Raw genomic sequence first — 19,518 nt, forward strand, 5'->3', positions numbered from 1 at the left:
TGGGGCAGGCATGTGAGGATTCTCATGCTGAAGGGCCCGCACTTCCACGGTGTCTTGAGGCCTTGTTTCCAGTATTTCAGTCCAGTTTTTCGCGTACAGGCAGGCACTTCGTCCTGCACAGCTGCCTGCAAATCTGCTCCGTCAGACTCTGCTGGTACCTGTGGCTGTACCCACCGCTGTCAGGGTAGTTTGGGGAAGGAAATTTGCATAGTTCTGCACAGTAAGGACGAACCATTCTTAAGATGCTTGATTTGCCCGGGCCAGTGTGGCTCAGTGGAAAGAGCGTCGGCCTGGGGATGAAGGGTCCCAGGTTTGATTCTGGTCAAGGGCATGTACCTCGGTTGCAGGCTCAGTTGCTGGCCCTGGTGGGGGCATGTGTGAAGGCAGCCAATCGATGTGTCTCTCTCTCTCTCTCACATCGATGTTTCTCTGTGTGTCTCTCTCCTTTCCACTCTCTCTAAAAATCAATAGAAAAATATCCTCATGTGAGGATTAACAAAAACAAAACAAGAAAAAAGATGCTTGATTTTTTCCACTGTGATGGCCATGGGTGGCATTAAAAGGTGGAAAAGCCAAGCTTTCCAGTCCTTACGTACAGACAGGCATAGCAGGCTCCTGCTGGGTCTGGAACGAAAGGTTCTGTGTGGAGCGGATGCACTGCCCATCGGAGCGAGGACACAGTGTCCAGTGGCTCTATGTTGTGTCCACGCAGCTGACCCCACCTGTTCAGGAAATACCACGTTATCTTTGTCCCACAAAACCACTCCTCATTATCAGGATAGCTTTATTGATCAAGCACCTTATTATCACAATGAATAATTATAATGGGCACGCATTTAGGGATCACTATTTGCCAAAGGCGTCTATATACAGGGGTAGGGCAAAGGTAGGTCTACGGTTGTTCAAATAGAAAAATAATAAAATATTCATAAGTAACACTACAAGAATAAACTGTGTTGCGCAGTACTCGTGACTGTTAACCTACTTTTGCCCACCCCGTACCTCCAGTCAATATTCCAAATCCACGAAGTAGACAAATCGATTGTTTAACTCAACTTTTCAGATACGAAATTGGGACTTGGGGTAATTCACTTGGCCCTAAAAGAGAAAGGGAGCCAAAGGCAAAAAGAAGATTTAAATCCAGACAACCGGATGGAAAAAAAATCGACTCGCTTACACCCGGATCCCTGCTACCTCCTTGAAGCTTTCCTGCAGCCCGGCGCAGGAATTCTCATTTTCACTTTATGGGCAATGAAGGAGATTGAGAGAGGTCCGGGAACTTCCCTAAATCACCGCTAGTGAATAGAAGAGGCTGGGAATGGAGCCCAGACCTGCCTCGCTCCCAAGCCCAAGTTCTTTGTAACCTACAGAGTGTTAGGTTCAGTGACAGGCCCCGTGAAGAGGGGAGGGGCAGAGAAGCCCGTGGCAAAGCCAGCAGTGGCCACTCCTGGTGGACTTCATGGCGGAGGATCGATACACAGCATGATAGGGCGGCGTGAGCCAGAGACAGACACCCAGATGGGCTAGGGATGGGAAGGGGGGTGGGGAGCCGGGGAAGGTTTGCACCCAGTCGTGTATCCTATTTCATCTGTGAGAAACATAGCCTTTCTTGAATTCTAAATTCAGTCACGGATTTTTTTTTAAAGAAAATGAGGGGGGAGAAAAAGTACAAAAACAAATCCCTCTTAAATCTACGCCTCTGCCCCCACTCTCTCCACATGTATGAAAAGAGAAATGGAGCAGTTGAGTTCCTGTTGGTGCGTTACCATGGAGACGGCGGTCACATGATCACCAGTCCTGACTCCCCACTGCAGGAGTCTCCAAACTTAATTATTTATTAATAGGCTTTTTACCAGGGCCCTCTCCAGAGGAGGGGCGTCTCAGTTTCCAAGGCCAGGACAGCGGAGAGAAAGGGAAGAGAAAATACTGTGTGATTACAAGAAGTAATTAGAATCTCTGTAAGTACTGACAAGCAGGCCCTATGTCAGTGGGGTGCGGGGGGGGGGGGGGGGGGGGCGTTGAAGAGGGGGAAGAGTCAGATGTCTGGGGAGAAAAAGCACAAAGAGCAGTAGGTCTCCCTTAATCCTTTCTCCTGTGACCCAGACGAGCCTTCCACCTGCTTCTGCTCCTTTCAGGAACTATTTTTTCAGGGTGAATTAGAGCGCTACAAAGTTCAGAAAAAGCCAGGCCAGCATGGCTCAGTGGTTGAGCTTCAACCTATGAACCAGGAGGTCACAGTTCAATTCCCAGTCAGGGCACAGGCCTGGGTTGCAGGCTCGATCCACAGTAGGGGGCGTGCAGGAGGCAACTGATCCGTGATTCTCTCTCATCATTGATATTTCTCTCTCTCTCTCCCTCTCCCTTCCTCTCTGAAATCAGTAAAAATATATTAAAAAATTAAAAAGTCCAGAAAAAAATTTTTGAATCCACACCAAATATAAATGTAAATTATAGATATCATACAAATATAAATGTACACATACTACATATAAATAAAATACATACACATATATTATATATACAGTATTTACATATAGTATGTGGATGTCTATATATAAGATAATATGTATATAATGCTTGGAGGAGTGTGCAAAGACTGAATTGTTTCAGTGATTCAAAGCATAACATAGTCACCTTGTAAGGACACCAGACTTATAGACTACAGCACCACCCTTATGACCTCTTTCGACCTTAGTAGAAAGACTAATATAGCAAAATAGCAAATCAAGGCTAATATTTAGTATATGGATGCAAGAGTATTAAATAAAATATCAACTAATACATTTCATGAAGTATTCTACATATGCCAAAGTAACATGTCTTCCAGGAAAGCAAGAGTAGCTGCGTATCACGTCCTGAATTGACATAATCCATTCCTTTGAGGAATTAAAGAAAAAAAAATTTTTTTTAATGATCAAAGTCATTAGCCATTACAACTAAAGCAAAAGCAGGAATTAAAAGATGTTAGTTAAAGTTATCAACAGTCAACAGCAAGTGTTATTTTCAGTCCCAGATCACTAAAACCATTTCTATCAAAAACTAGATGAGCATGTCCATTGTTAGAGAACCTGTTCTTGAAAGTTCTAGAACTGCAATAAGAAAATAAAAGGAATTAAGGATGTAAATACAAGGAGAAGTGCTGAACCTATATCCTTTAGACAGTGAAATTGTTTTATATCTAGGAAACACAAAAACCTACAGTTAACAATGAAAACAAAGGTCTCTCCTTCAACATGAGAGAAGTTGGTGAAGAGATTTGATATGATGAAACTGCAAGGAGAAAGCTTTTTGTTGACATAGCAAGAAGCACTTAGAAACTGAAGTGGGACCAAAATTATAGTCACAGCGCCAAGAAGAAGGACAATAAAACCATAGGGATAAACAACATGAGATTGGGAGAAACTTTTATAAGTAACATTTCTACAAACTTGGAGGAAAGTACATAAACCAAGATATGAACAAGCAGAAAAACATGCAATGGCTGATAAATAAAATGCCAATTCTTCTGAAATCAGTTTATAGTTTAAATATAATTGCAATTACAATCCTAACATTGTCTTTTTTGGAAATTAGGTAAAATGACCCTAAGAATTTATAGGAATAAAATTATTTAAACAGCCACTCAAGTCAGTTCATCATAGTACTGGAGTATAAACAGACATATAGATTAGTAAAACCAACTGGAGAATCCAGAACTCTCTCTGAAGATAAATGAGAATTGAATGCAAAATGACGGTAATATTTCAACCAGTAGGAAAAAAAACATGGATTATTTATAAATGGTACTGACATTGTGGGCTATCCCTCCAGAAGAAAGTAAAATTAATATCCATCTTACCCAAAACACAAAATAATTCCAGGAGTGAGGGGTAAAGATTAAATGAGAGAAGAATAAGACAATAAAGTATTAGACAATGAATATTTAGGACACTTCATGTATTATTTAAGGATTGGCTCAAACAAAATCATGTGTAGATGGGCCATACAAAAATTAAAAACCTTTGTATGGGAAACGTTTTTATAAATAAAGCGAATAGGCTACAATGATGGATTTGGGGGAAATATTTTAATGCAAATGATACGAGTAAACATCCATTCTATGTGAATAGCCCTTTCAAGCATCCCAGTAGGAAGATTAGCAGAGACTATGAAGAAGCAATGCCCAGGAAAGCAATTCCAAATGGCCAGCAAACGGTAGGATGCTCAACCTCACTGATCGTCCGTGAGTGCAAATTAAAGCAAGGAGACATCCCTTTATGCCTATCAGACGGCAAAGCCCTGGGCAGAGCCATCACACCTACCGCTGGTTGAGAGCGAGGAGCAGGGACGGTAATATATTGCCAGTGGACATGTGCTTTATTACAGCTTTTTTGGAAGGCAGTCTGGCAATATCTATTAAATTAAAAATATCCTTTGACCCAGTCATCCCACTCTGGGAAACCATCCCAGAAAAACAAACGCGTCGGTAGGTGAGGGTACTGGCACGAAGTTGGCTGTCGTGTCACTGTGTGTCGTGCCAAGAAAAAGGGACAGCACTGAATTTCTCTTAGAAGCATAATGGTGCATGATCGTGAAATTACGAACATTATGCGCCTCCTTACTGTATCTCTTGACTTGAAGACATGTCCATGGCGTATGATTGTGTGCAAAAAGCGGGATATTAAAAAAGTGGGTGGCCCAGCGGGTGTGGCTCAGTGGTTGAGCATTGACCTATGAATCAGGAGGTCAAGGTTAGATTCCTGGTCAGGGCACATGCCTGGGCTGTGGGCTCGATCAACAGTAGGGGTTGTGCAGGAGGCAGCCAATCCATGATTCTCTCTCATCATTGATAATTCTCTCTCTCCCTCCCTCCCTCTCCCTCTCCCTCTCCCTCCCTCTCTCTTTCTCTCTCCCTTCCTCTCTGAAATCAGTAAAAATATGTATTTAGCTGCTCTGCAAATAGAAGTCCTGATTGCCAACTTAGAATATTTTCTAAATGTGCACTGAAGAGGTCAACATCTGTATTGAGATTAAAATACACCATCTCCCTAAATACAGAAGCTGTTAAAAAGACATTAGCGCGACAGGAGTTCCAGAGAAAACAAGGAATTGCATCAAAAACATGGTGAAACTGCTGCTAACAATAATATTGATTGTAATGATAATGCTTTGTATATGTGCCTTTGATTAGCTACTCAGGGCCATCATCTCGCTTAGTATTCACAGGGACTCAATAAGTTCTGTTATCTACTATTAGCTCTAATTTTATTTATTCTTTTAAACATACTTTTTTTTTTATTTCAGAGAGGAAGGGAGAGGGAGAGAGAGAGAAACATCAATGATGAGAGAGAATCATGGATCGGCTGCCTCCTGCACGCCCCACACTGGGGATCGAGCCCGCAGCCCAGGCATGTGCCCTGACCAGGAATCAAACCATGAGCTCCTGGTTCTTAGGTCGACGCTCAACTGAGCCACACTGGCTGGGTGACTATTCGCTCTAATTTTAGAGAGAAAAAGAGACCCAGAATGTAAACGGAGAGGGTGATTTTCATTTTGTTGGTGTTGAACTTGGTGAATTCCTCCTAAGTAGGGAAACCCAGTAGCCAGTCAGCTAAACATGTCTGGAGTTTAGGGGGTGATTCTGGATTGGAGATACTGATTTGTTGTTCCATTTGGATAATAATTTATTCCTCTGTTATGTTAAAGTTTAATTCATTGTTTTTACTAACACGTGAACAAGTGTGCAAAATCCAACCTGTACTAAAGGGTGTACAATAAGAAGTAAATCTCCCCCCATTCCCATCACCGAGGCAACCAGGTCCCCTTTCAGACGCCCCCATTGATACCCGTGGCCAGTGCACCTGTCCAGGTATCCGCATGTGCCCATTCATATTTGATACAAATTGTATCAGTTAAGCAAACTGCTCTGCATCTTAAATTGCCACGTAGCATTCTGTTTTAATCAGAATTCTATATCAGGGGCTATACTCCTCTTTATGCTTTCTTTTGTTGATATTCTCTCCTTTGTTGTGGTCCATCCTCACCTAAGGATATTTTTCCATTAATTTCTAGAGAGAGTGGGAGGAGGAGGAGAAAGAGATAGATAGATAGATAGATAGATAGATAGATAGACAGACAGAGATAGATAGATAGAAAGAAACATCACCTGCACGTCCCCTATTGGGGATTGAGCCCACAACGGGGCATGTGCCCTGACCAGGAATCAAACCGTGACCTCCTGGTTTATAGGTTGACCCCCAACTGCTGAGCCACACCGGCCAGGCTCGGGGTTTATATTCAGCGTGGACTGTAGTTCCAATTCTGAACGCATCCTAACTCAGACCTCCAGAAAGACTCGTTACCCGTCCGGCACCTCATTCTTCAGTCTTGGGGAGAATGCTTTCCTGATCAGGAAATCTCCCTGGAAACTCGGGCTGTGTCTAGACAGGGCTTTCCAGAGAGTAATAAATTGTACATGAAAGAAGTGCTTGTCATGAGAACAGCAGACGAGGGATTCTGGAGCGCACGGGGGTTTACATTGCCACGGTGGCTCCATGCATCATCTGTCACGTCCCGGGGAGGGCGGGCGTCCAGGGGTGACAGATGACAGGACTTGCGTGAGCCCCCCCGCTGACCCACATAATTACCCTGGGTTCTCATCCCGCCATCCGTCAGGCTGAGGAGGCCACCGCAGAGCCTGGGAGGCGGCCCGCTCAGATTCCCCTTCCGGCTCATCCTCCAGCAAGTCCTGTCGAACTCGCCATACTCTCCACAGAGAATCAAGTATAATTACCAGCCCTCCTGGTGCCTCCCAAACACCGGAGAGGTTAAATAACAGAGAAAAGAAAGGGAAGGACTTGCCCAACGGACTTTAAAATGGACTCAGACTTTATTTACCAAGAGGAAATAAAGCACCTACTATGGACTAAATCTCCATCTAGGTATTTTCCATGGGCCTCCTCTACCTCACCTGCCTTTAATACATATTTTTATTTAATTCAGCGGGCAAGGGTGAAGGAGAAGGAGAGAGAAACATCAAGATGGGAGAGAGAATCATTGATGAGCTTCCTCCTGCACACCCCACATGAGGTGGGGGTCGGGGGGGGATCAAGCCTGCAACCTGGGCATGTGCCCTGGCTGGGAATGGAACCCTGACCTCCTGGTTCATAGATCAATGCTCAACCACTGAGCCCCACCAGCTGGGGAGGGCTGCTACCTTATGTTCCTTTAAAAGTGTATTTCCCTCCTAAATTTGTATGCACCAGAGCAGTGTACCTTTGGAACAGGAGACGGCAAATACGTTCAATTTTCCTGTTGACTTTGATCAATTAATCATGCCTGCCTGGGATACCAGGTGGAAGGGCAGGGCAATCATTCAGCTCCTCGGAAACAAGTGCCATGATGGATTAGCAATGTCTGCCGTGGCCTCTGGAGATAAAAGCGTCTGAAGCAGGGGCTGTGATTTAGAAAAGTGTTAGAGAAACAGCCACCAAAACAAACCAAAGGGGGGAAAAAACCGCAGATACCCAGGCGGTCTTTAAAGCCGTCAGAAGCATATCGGCGATCAGGGTCCATTTTGAATCTCCCATCTGGTTACGGGTCCAAAATACGGCTTAAACATCACACACTGAAATATGAAAATACCACCCGTATTTCTGATCAGACAGCCTGGAGCTCACGTTGCATTCCTGTGGCTCGCCAGCGGTGAGAATTTGGATAACGTATTTATCCTCTGTACTGCCGAACTCATTTCTTATATTAAGAGATAATAATGGAAATATCCACCTTTCGCTGCTGTTGAAGACCAATTAAGTCGTGGATATAAGTGAGGTATTTAGCACAGGGCCTGGCAGGAGATAGGAAGAGGCTCTGTAAATGGTAGCTATTATTATACTTAACTGTAATTTAGGGCACCATAAATTATTCTTCTCTGTGCTTTTAAAACACTATTTATAACTTTACTGCGGAATTATGGCCCTGTATTATAGTTTTATTTTTCCCCCCATGTATCTCTCTTTTATTGTGAGCTGTACAGGCACAGGGACCACATCGTATTCATCAATTCCCAGGACATAACTTAATGCCTAACAGATAGCAGGCAGAAAAGGGTAAGGGCTGAATAAAAGAGAAAAATGGCAATAAAACATGTAAAAACATCCAGATTCACGCAGCAAAGTTTAATTAAAAATCTTAGCTCAGCCCGGCAGGTGTGGCTCAGTGGTTGAGTGTTGACCTATAAACCAGGAGGTCATGGTTAGATTCCCAGTCAGAGCACATGTCCGGGTTTGGCTCCATCCCCAGTAGGCGGCATGTGGGAGGCAGCCGATCCATGATTCTCTCTCATCATTGATGTTTCTCTTTCTCTCTCCCTCTCTCCCTTCCTCTCTGAAATAATTTTTTTAAAAAGGCCGGGGGGTGGGGAGGATGTGAATCTGGAAGAAACGCACCTGTTTGCTCGCAGCCTCCTGTCCTGCTGTGTTACCAGCCCCCAGCGGTGGATGTCAGCCGGCTCCTGTGCTCACTCTCCTACTCTGGGTCTCCCTTACCTGGGCGTCCAGGGCTTAAGGAGAGCTCAGGGTCTTCCCTGGGGCCATTCCTTTCTGGTAACTGCAGGCAGCCCCTCTCACACCTTATGGTCTGAGCTCCTCTCCCCAGGAGGAGTCCTGCTTCCCCTTCAGAGGGCTCCTCCGGATCAGGCTCCCTGCGGCCAGGTTACCCCGTCACTAAGGAACATATTGTGCTCCCTCCCCCCGGTTTCTGCAGGGGGTGCTGAGCTGCTCTCAGAAGTCCCGTGCCAGGAAGTGGCAGGAGAAGCCCTGGGCACCGGGAAGCTGGTGATTTGCAGAAGCGAGCCCTCCTAATTGGAAAATGCGACGGCATGAGAACAGTGCGTCCCCGCAGTCTCCCTCTGACATGATAATGTGCTTCACTTAATGAATATTAATGCGTCATATTCATGACCCTGGCAAGTGGGATCCTGTGAGATAGTTCTTTCCACCTGAGAACCCGCAGGGTGCCTCAGTCACACCCTTCCCTGTTCACACCGACAGGCTGCCATTCCAGCCGGGACACCCTCACACACAGCCCTCAGCTGGGAGGCACACCTCCAATTGGTTGTGATTTAAAAAAAAAAAAATATATATATATATATATTGTTATTGATTTCCGAGAGAAAGGGAGAGGGTGAGAGAGAGAGAAACATCAATGATGAGAATCATCTATCGGCTGCCTCCTGCACACCCCCTACTGGGGATCGAGCCTACAACCCAGGCCTGTGCCCTGATCAGGAATCAAATCGGGGACCTCCTGGTTCATAGGTCGACGCTCAACCACTGAGCCACGCCGGCCGGGCAGTAAAATTGTAATAACTATTCACAGGTGGTTTAACTCATGGCAGTGCTAGGGGCTCTGGGGCTCTTTGCTTTTCCCTCCAAATCTAATATTTTCCCACTTACTTTGTTTGTGTAGTATGATTGATCATTAAACATGTATGTTTTGTATGGGCAAATCCGTTGATTTATTTTTCTTTTATAGCTTTGAGGTTTCTAGTCTTAGTTGGAAGCAGTTTCCTGCTCCCAGATGGTACCTGTTGTCTTTGAGATGACCTCCAAGAGCTCTCTTGCTTCATTTCTTACAGATGCATCTTTACCAGTAATCCACTTGGAACACACTCCCATATATTGTTCTAGTATGAACCCCAGAGCCAGTTTTATTTTCTACCAGTTCCCTGGCCCCACTGATTAGAAAGTCTGTTCTGTCGCAACTGAACTGAAACACCAGCTGAGTGTTCAGATGGGCCGGGGGTGTGTTCCTGGATTTTCTCTCTGTCCTCTCAGTCCTGTTCTCCCTCCCGGCCAGCACCACATTGATGCCATTACGGTGTTTTTAGAAGAGTCTGCATCCTGGCATGACCAGGCCGCCTCTCCATTCTTTCCTTCCTTTGCATAATAATAGCTAGGCCCTAGGTGGTTTGGCTCAGTGGATAGAGCATCAGCCTGCAGACTGAAGGGTCCCGGGTTTGATTCCGGTCAAGGGCACACGCCCTGGTTGCAGGCTAGGTCCCCTAGTAGGGGGCGTGCAGGAGATAGCTGATCAATGATTCTCATCATTGATGTTCCTATCTCTCTCTCTCCCTCTCCCTTCCTCTCTGAAATCAATAAAAATATTAAAAAAAAATAGAAAAGGAATTAGCTTATATAAAAGTGATTTTTAAAAATCTAAACTTTAAGAGTCTTTTATATAATCATAAAAAGGATTCTCCTGGGCTCTAACTGAATTGCTATTATGTTTATTAACTTAGAGAGATTGTATATTTTGTGTTCTCAAATCTTCTATCCAAAGAGATGGCTTACCTTTCCATTTGTTTAGATACTGTTTTATGTCTTCCAAGAGATTCTGTGGCTCCATCGTCTGTGTCTAATATAATTTCTGTTACATTTATTTCTAAGTCCTTTATGATTTACTTTTGCTTCAATAACTAACATAGTGTTTCCTCATTTCTATGGGTAGGTGCCTATTGCTTACAAATCCTATTATAAATTCTATTTTTCTTCAGTCTTTTGGGATTTTTGAGCAAGAAATATGATCACTATAAAACAGCATTATTTATCTTTTTCCAATGTTTCTGTATTTGAGTCAAGGTAATGTTAAATTAATAACTGTTACAGAGGGTATTTCAGTCTGATTTTTTTACTTTAATTTAAATATTACATATTACCCATTTAGTGTAATATTTTCTGCTATGCTTGGTCGTTTATATTTTATTAGTTTCCCTCCTGTATGTTTTACTTAAAATTTTATTTTAAAAGACTGCTAAATTGTATCAAACATCACGTCAACATTGATTTATTTGCAAATGTTTTGTTCTTCATTTTTTAATATAATGTATTATGCAGATAGATTTCTTGATATTTTATCTTTTTTATTTTAGAAAGAGGAAGAGGGAGGGAGGGAGGGAGGGAGGGAGGGAGAGAGAGAGAGAGAGAGATTGTTGTGTGTGCCCTGACTGGGGATGGCACTCACAACCTTGTCCTGTCGGGATGATGCTCTAACCAACTGAGCATCAGGGTGATTTCTTGATATTAACCAGCCTAGTTTTCTGGAATAAACTTTACTTGGTCATAATGCAGTATTTTATTATTATTATTTTTTAATCCTCATCCGAGGATATTTTTTCATTGATATTTTAGAGAGAATGGGAGAGGGGAAGAGAGAGAGAAACATCAATGTAAGAGAAACACACCGATTGGTTGCCTCCTGCATGTGTCCTGACCAGGGCCGGGGCTGGGGAGGAGCCTGCAACTGAGGTTACATGCCCTTAACCAGAATCGAACCCGGGACCCTTCTGTCTGCAGTCTCTATCCACTGAGCCAATCCAGCAGGGGCATAATGCAGTATTTTAAAAATAACTTTATGGGATCCATTTTCTAATATCTCATTTGAAATTGGGATTGTATAATATTTTTCTTTCTTGTGGTATCTGTAGTGTTTTGTTATTAATTGGATAAATGCCCATCTTTTTACTTACGGGATTACCTATTATATATAAAGACTGTTAAACTCAGCTGGAAATTCACCCAATCCTGGTGCCTTTTGCTATCCTTTTTATGGTAATTAGCCTATCAAATTTTCCACTTTGTAATGGTCAGTTTCGGTAATTGATATGTTGCTAGGAAATAATCTGCTTCATTCAGGTTTTCACGTTTATTGCCAAGAATTACATGCTTGATAAAATTTTAATGGAAAAAAATGTAGAAAAGTATAATTTTCTCCATAATGTTTATTAATGTAAATAGATAAAATTGGTATGCACGTGGTTATGTATTGGATGATTGGAATGAAAGAAAATTGATTGAATTTGGGGGTTGCTGTTAGGTAATTATTTTCCCTGTGGGTCTCTGCTATTTTAGTAAGATATTAGCAATAGTATTAAGAAGAGGAATCACTGGCTATGGGGGTTAAGAATGTAGGTCTTGATGTTGGGTTGACTTAGAATCAAATCCGGGGTCTGCCAGGTGATCCCTGTATGAGGTAGACCAGGTACTGGGCCTCTCCTGGCCTCAGTTTTCCCATCTGCCAAAGGGGACAGAGACAGTGCCCCTCTCCTGCGGTCGCTGTGAGGGCCTGGGATCGAGCCTGCAGCCGAGGTACGTGCCCTTGATGGGAATCGAACCCACTGAGCCACACCGGCCAGGGTTGTCATTTCCTTTGAAGCAGGTTCTGTCAAGGGAGCGGTCTCTCATGGGAAGAGAAAGGGGCATATTGCAGAGAGAGTGTAAGGGGGGACCCATAGGGCGACAGATTCGGGTTCCTTCTCTCGGCTGCAAGGAGAGTGATTCTGATGGGTCACTGAAGGGACGGCTCAGGCTGGTCAGCAAAGAGGCCCCCTCCCCTGGACTGAGCGCGCATCGGAAGAGAGGCCTAGGGAGCCTGTAGGAAAGAGGGCCGGCAGGGAGCTGGGAGCGCGGGCTGCAGAGGAGAATAGCGCGGCCACGGATGCCGAAACTTGCACAGTCTGTTCCGTTGACAACAGTGAAGTAGCCTGAGCACGTGCAAGAGACGTCCAGTCCTACTGTGCTGGGGCGGGGCGTGTAGACAGGGAGGAAAAGCAGCCGCGAAAGGCAAGGCAGGAGCCACTGGGCGCACTTCTTTGGGCGGAAGCCGGCATGTGAGCATGGAAGGCAGACAGCTCTCCGAGCAGCCAGCACCAGCCGGTCCACCCCCGGGGCGGTGTTTCTAACACAGGCTGTGTCTCAATTCCTGTTCAAAGAGAAGGCTGTGCCAGGGGGATGGGGAAGAGGATGGGGAGAGATGCAAAGGAATGAGCCAGGAATGCCAATGAAACAAAGGTAGCAGCAGTCAGCGCTCACCTGCGTGAAGACAGGGACTGCAGGGCCCGCGTGACCTGGGAGGCATGGAGGACATGCTCTCCTCTGTGCATCCCCAGGGCCGTCCTCATCCCAGGGCCCTGGGCTCAGCATTGCTGCTGTGCAGGGAGCTGTGACAAGCGCCAACGCGGGAGCCCTTGTGTCCTTAGGGTTAGTTCCGCTGTTTGGTGGGAGGCCCACTTCCAGAGGCGAGGCCGGGCTCTTCAGGGCGAGGCCGGGCTCTTCCGGCGTGGCTCTTGGGGACGAGGTTGAGGTCTCAGGGGCTAGGCTGGCCCTTCTGAGCTACTGTCAGCCCTTTGGGACTAGCTTCGGCCCTTTGGCTTTGGCTGGGCCATTCCGGGCTAGGTCCATGAAAATCAAATTGGCCCTTCCTCTCTGAAATTAATAATTTCTTTTTAAGAAGAGGATGTACGTGCTCTAGCCGGTTTGGCTCAGTGGATAGAGCGTCGACCTGCAGAGTAAAGGGTTCTGGGTTTGGTTCCTGTCAGGGCCGCGTACCTCGGTTGCAGGCTCCTCCCCAGACCGCATGCAGGAAGTCTCTTTAACATCGGTGTTTCTTTCCTTCCGTTCTCCCTCTCCCTCCCTTCCACTCTCTCTAAAAATCAATGGAAAAATATCCTCGGGTGAGGATTACAAAGAAAAAAAGAGGATGTAAGTGAAAAGTCGCTGTTGTTAACTGTGGTGCCTTTTATATTAGAAACGGTGATCCGTGCATATTGGGGATAAAAATCATGGATCAACTGTACAATCTTATTTTATCCCATTTTAATTCACCAAATGTATTGACTGTCTCCTCCGTACTTAGCATTGGTGTGGTGACAAGGGAAGTCACAGAGGTACAGGCTGGGATCCCTTCCCTCGCAGCCACACCATGTTTCAGAGAAACTGTACAAACGTAAATTACTTACAGAATTAGCATCACTCAGCTCATTCATTCATTGTCGAAATTTCAGTTCCAGATAATGTGTTGCAGAGATGAGGCCAAAAGGGGTCTCATACCCTGTCAAAATAGTGTGCAGGAGGCAAGCACATGATGTGTTTCTCTCACATTGATATTTCTCTCTCTCCCTCTCTCTTCCACTGTTTCTAAAAATCAATGGAAAAATATCCTCAGGTGAGGATTTAAAAAAAACACAAACATTCCATGGGACTCTATGTGGATTTAGGACACAGATGTCATTTGCTCATAATCACCCATTTTTTAAAAATATATTTTTATTTTATTGATTTCAGAGAGGAAGGGAGAGGGGGAGAGAGATGGAAACATCAATGATGAGAGAGAATTATTAATCAGCTGCCTCCCTCAGGCCTCCTACTGGGGATCGAGCCCACAACCCAGGCATGAGCCCTGACCAGGAATCGAATCAGTGACCTCCTGGTTCATAGGTCGGTCGATGCCCAACCACTGAGCCAGGCTGAACTTTCCTTTTGAGACAAGAGGAAGAATTGCATCTTGTTGTAGGTTCTGCATCCTGGCATGGAGCATCTTTGCCGTTATGTTATGTTTCCATCTGCTCCTCCTTCCACCAAACCCGCTTCCCAGACTCCTCCGGCCCTCGGGCCCCCCTGACCTCAGACATCAGCTCTGAGTCTGCCACCTCCTCTGACAATTTTCACTCCCAGCCATAGGGCATTTTTGATGGATGGCTAAATGTCTTCTTATTTCTATCAGCTTCATTTTGTCATTATTGTATCGCTACTTGAGGAATTTTTCACTTACTCCCTCAATTAGGTCAAAAGCTACCAGGAGGATCCTTTGTAAGCTTGCTTCTTTCATTCCATTCGAAATTTGTAAAGACAATAAATGGGCAGGAAGAGCTAAACCAACACGGAGAATAAAAGGGTTTGATGGAGAGACAGTCTGCGGGGAGTGCAGTTGCTCTTCCATCAATACGGGTGATATTTGCCCTGGGTTTTTTGTCGGTGACCTTTGTCACCCGGGGGAAATCCCCTGGCAGCCCTCGTTTGCTGAGTGTGTTTATCATGAATGGATAGCAGATTCCGCTAAAGGCTTCTTCTGCATCTATGGAGATGGTGGTTGGTTTTTCCTCTTTAGTCTATTAAATGGTGAATTGCACGGATTGATTTTTCTAATGTTGAACCAAACCTGCATTCCTAGGATACACTCTTCTTGGTCATGATGTATTTTGGGAAGGGGGAGGAGAATGTATTTTTAAAAAATTTATTTTTATTGATGTCAGAGAGGAAGGGAGAGGGAAAGAGAGAGAAACATCAATGATGAGAGAATCATGGATTGGCTGCCTCCTGCACACCTCCTACTGGGGATGGAGCCTGCATCCCCGGCATGTGCCCCGACCGGGAATCGAACTGTGACCTCCTGGCTCATAGGTCAGTGCTCAACTACGGAGCCATGTGGCTGAGCTGTATATATTTTTAAGCTTGCTGGACTCGATTTCCTGATATTTTGTTGAGGCCTTTTGTTCCTGTGAGTATGGGTAGTAGTGCTCTTAGGTTGCTGTTCCTGCAGTGTTTTTGTTTTGATCTCAGGGTAATTCTGGCTTCATAACATGTGTTGGGAATTGTCTCTTCCTCTTCTGTCTCCTGGAAAAGCTTGTCTAGAAATGGTGTTATTTCTGCTTGAAATGCCCAGTAGAATTTCACAGTGAAGCCATTTGGGTCTGATATCAGGTTATTCATTTCTTCTTGAGTGAGCTTTGGTGGTTTGTGTCTCCGCCAAAATTTATTTCACCTAATTTGTCAAATTATTGGCATAAGTGTTTTAAAAATATATTTATGATCCCTTTAATGTCTAGGGGGTCTGCAGTGAAATCCTATCTATCTATCTATTTATTTATTTATTTTTCCCCTTCATTGGTTAGATGAGAGCAGAATAGAATTCAGCAAACTTTTTAAAAAATACATGTTTATTGATTTCAGAGAGGAAGAGAGATAGAAACATCAATGATGAAGAGACTCGTTGATCGGCTGCCTGCTGCACGCCCCCGCACTGGGGATTGAGCTGACAACCCTGGCATGTGCCTTGATGGGATCAAACCATGACCTCCATGTTCATAGGTCAATGCTCAACCAGTGCGCCATGCCTGGCAGGCAATAACTAGAGTTACTCTACAAGAGTGTGAATACAGATTTGTGTTACATGAAAAATTGATTTTCTGTGCATGGGCCTGTATACACACACACACACACACACACACACACACACACACACACACACAGATGTTGTCCAGATTGGCTGAGACAACATAAAATCAGAAAAATGACAAATGGGAAGATGGACGCTCGCCGTGCTCAGGGGGGTCCCTGTCACCACCTGACGAAGTCATTGCTTTTGCTTAACTAAGAGGGTCTTGCATTTTGCGGAAAAAGAATGCTACATACACTCCAAAGAGATTTATGGGGAGCATTTGTCTAAACTTTGTTTTCCCTGCTCCACGCTGGCTGATTTAGAACTTTCCTTATTATGAATTGTTTTCATTTACTTTCTGCGTCCCTCAGCATTTGCATAAGAAAGACTCCTTTCCCTCACATCGCATTTTTTATAACGTAAAGTCTGGTCTTAAGAAAAGAAGCATGTGCATAATAACAGCAAGGAAGGGAAGGGATAAAGTGAGGGCAGGGCGCGGCCTGAGTGGTGCAGTGGTTGAGCACTGACCTAGGAACCAGGGGCTCGATCCCCAGTAGGGGGTGTGCGGGAGGCAGCAGACAGATGTGTCTCTCTCACATCGATGTTTCCCTCAATTTCTCTCTCTCTCTCACTGTCCCTCCTTCCCTTCCACTCTCTCTGAAAAGCAATGGAAAAAGTATCCTCAGGTGAGGATTAACAAAAAAAATTTAATCACCTGGGAACCCTGTTAGGCAGGTTGATGGGGACGCAGACATGGTGCCCGCCTCACCTGCAGGGGGCGGTCTCAGCAAAGGAACAGTGGCCTCCGCCAGCACTTTTTGTGTTTGTTTGTTTTGTGGTTTTTAAAAAACATTTTATTGATTTTTTGTTGTTGTTAGAGAAGAAGGGAAAGGGATATATAGAGAGAAATATTGCCCTAGCAGTTTGGCTCAGTGGGTAGAGCGTCAGCCCACAAACCCAAGGGCCCTGGGTTCAATTCCCAGGTCAAGGGCATGTACCTCGGTTGCAGGCTCAATCCTCAGCCCTGGTGGGCGTGCGTACACAAGGCAACCAATTGCCTTGTCTCTCTCACATCAGTGTTTCTCTCTACCTCCTCCCCCTCCCTTGCACCCTGTCTAAAATCAATGGAAAAATGTCCTCGGGTGAGGACTAACAAAGTAAATAAACAAATAAGGCTCCATGGCCTCAATAAACAAATAAGGCTCCATGGCCTCAATTTAAGAAGAGAGAGAGAGAGAGAGAGAGAAACATTGATGAGAGAGAAACATCATCGATCAGCTGCCTCCTTCATGCCCGCCCCCCCCCCCCCCCACAGGGGATTGAGCCCGAAACCCGGGCATGTGCCCTGACCAGGAGTTGAACCAATGGCCTCTTGGTTCCTGGCTCAATGCTCAACCCCTGAGCCACACCAGTCAAGGAACCCCAGCACTTCTGTTGCCCCAAAGCCAGGCACTCAGTTCTGCCCCTCCCCCCACCCCCCAGGTCCCTGGCATCTTTGTAGCCGCCCCAGGATGTGCATGCACAGATCCTCATGAATTGCACCTGGGCCTCCAGGCTTCTCCGTCTCAGTACCATCCCCTCCCCAACCCCACCCCGGTTTTTACCACCACAAGTTGTAGGGACTTCTCTACTTCTCTTCCTGGCCTTGGACCCCTGGGCCTGGGCCCTGGGGAGGGGCCGGGACTCCGGGCTCCTGGGATGGGAGGGGACTCCACAGCTGAGCTGTCCCTCCCAATTATGCACCCCCAGGTGCACGTGGGACCTGCTGGTCCCGCCCCTCCAGCCAGGCTCCACCCTCCACCTCGCTTCTTATATTGGGCCAGCTCGCCCTCCTGCAGGTCAGGTAGCCATGGCCTGTCTGTACCTGAGTCGTGATGTCGCCGTGGTGGCGGGGAAGGCGAGGAAGGCGAGCACCGACTCGGCCACCTCCACGGGAAGCCCACCCGTCTCTGGTTTTGATCACAAAAGGTAGGAGGGACGGGTCTTTCCCTGCGGGTTTGGCCTTCAGTCTTGTCTCATCAATGCCACAGGCGGCTCGGGTTTGGCTGGAGTCATTCTAGTGAACACGGAAAACGGCGTTTTAACAAAGAATCGCTGGTGTCAGCCTCTCAGACTCGGGGAGGGGGCGTGTTGCCTCAGGACAGGTCACCGGGGAGGGACGCCGTGTCCCGCGTCATCGTGGGCTGGAGTCTAATCACCCGGAGAGCGTGTCCCTTCTGACGGAGGGGACGGCACAATGAGGGAAAGCAGAGAGGACATGACCAAAGGCTTTCCATGGACTGTCTTGTCTCCCTGGCAAAACCTACCCCTTTTCGAAGCCACAGGAAAGGTGTGAGCTTCCTCCTTGTTGCTCAGTCTCTCCTTGCCTTTTTTAATATCACGGTCAGAGATCTACCCACTGAGAGTCGCCCATCGCCCGTCACTGCGATGAGCTGATGGTGTAGGAATGTCTGTGCTTCCTTTAAGAACAAGGAAAGCGAGGCTCAGAGAGGCTCGGAACATGCTCGGCTAGCGGGCTGAGGCTTGACTTCCCAGCATGCTCTTCTTCCTCTGTCCACCTTGCTGGTGCCTCACCTGGCGGGGGGTGCGCAGGTGGGACGGGTTATCTGCTGCAGGTAGATCATTAGCATATTGGAGTCCGCTGTGGGGGCCATCGGGCATCTTGCTCTAAGCGCCCCGGGGTGGAATGCAGGAGGGGCCTAGCGTTTACCCTCCCAGCGACAAGCAGTGTCCCATGGCCACACACAGCATGGATGCCCAGCCTCTCTGCTGCTGCACCCAGACTGGTCTTGGGGCCCCCACTCTGGAGCTGTGTGGGAGCGAGCCCTGGTAATGACGTGTGCGGGACAGACGGCTTTGCACGTAATGCTGCCCCGTGACCTGGGCAGAAGCAAGGCACTAGCTAAATAGAAGGCGGCATTGTTTTTATAACAACGTAAGGCTGGCGTGGCTGGCCCAGTGGTTGAGCGTCGACCTACAACCAGGTGGTCACCATTCCGTTCCCAGTCAGGGCGCACACCTGGGTTGCAGGCTCGACCCCCCCTGTGTGGAGTGTGCAGCAGGCAGATGATTGATGCTTCTCTCTCATCACTGATGTTTCCATCTCTCCCTCTCCCTCTCCCTTCCTCTCTGAAATCAATAAAAATACATATATTTTTAAAAATCGATGTTATTATGGGACTTTGAACAAACGCTTCAGCTGTTTTACATAAAATGGCGTCTCTTTCGTGGGCCGTCCTCTTACCCCAACAACACCCATTATCTCCTAGGTCCGTGGTCAGCAAACTGAGGCTCGAGAGCCACATGCGGCTCTTTGGCCCCTTGAGTGTGGCTCTTCCACAAAATACCACGTGCGGGTGCGCATGTACAGTGCGATTGAAACTTCGTGGCCCATGCGCAGAAGTCGCTATTTTGTGGAAGAGCCACACTCAAGGGGCCAAAGAGCCGCATGTGGCTCGTGAGCCGCAGTTTGCCGAGCCGCAGTTTGCCGAGCCGCAGTTTGCCGAGCCGCAGTTTGCCGAGCCGCAGTTTGCCGAGCCGCAGTTT

Source organism: Myotis lucifugus, unplaced genomic scaffold (assembly GCF_000147115.1).
Source record: "Myotis lucifugus unplaced genomic scaffold, Myoluc2.0 scaffold_425, whole genome shotgun sequence".
In the NCBI taxonomy this organism is placed as follows: Eukaryota; Metazoa; Chordata; class Mammalia; order Chiroptera; family Vespertilionidae; genus Myotis; species Myotis lucifugus.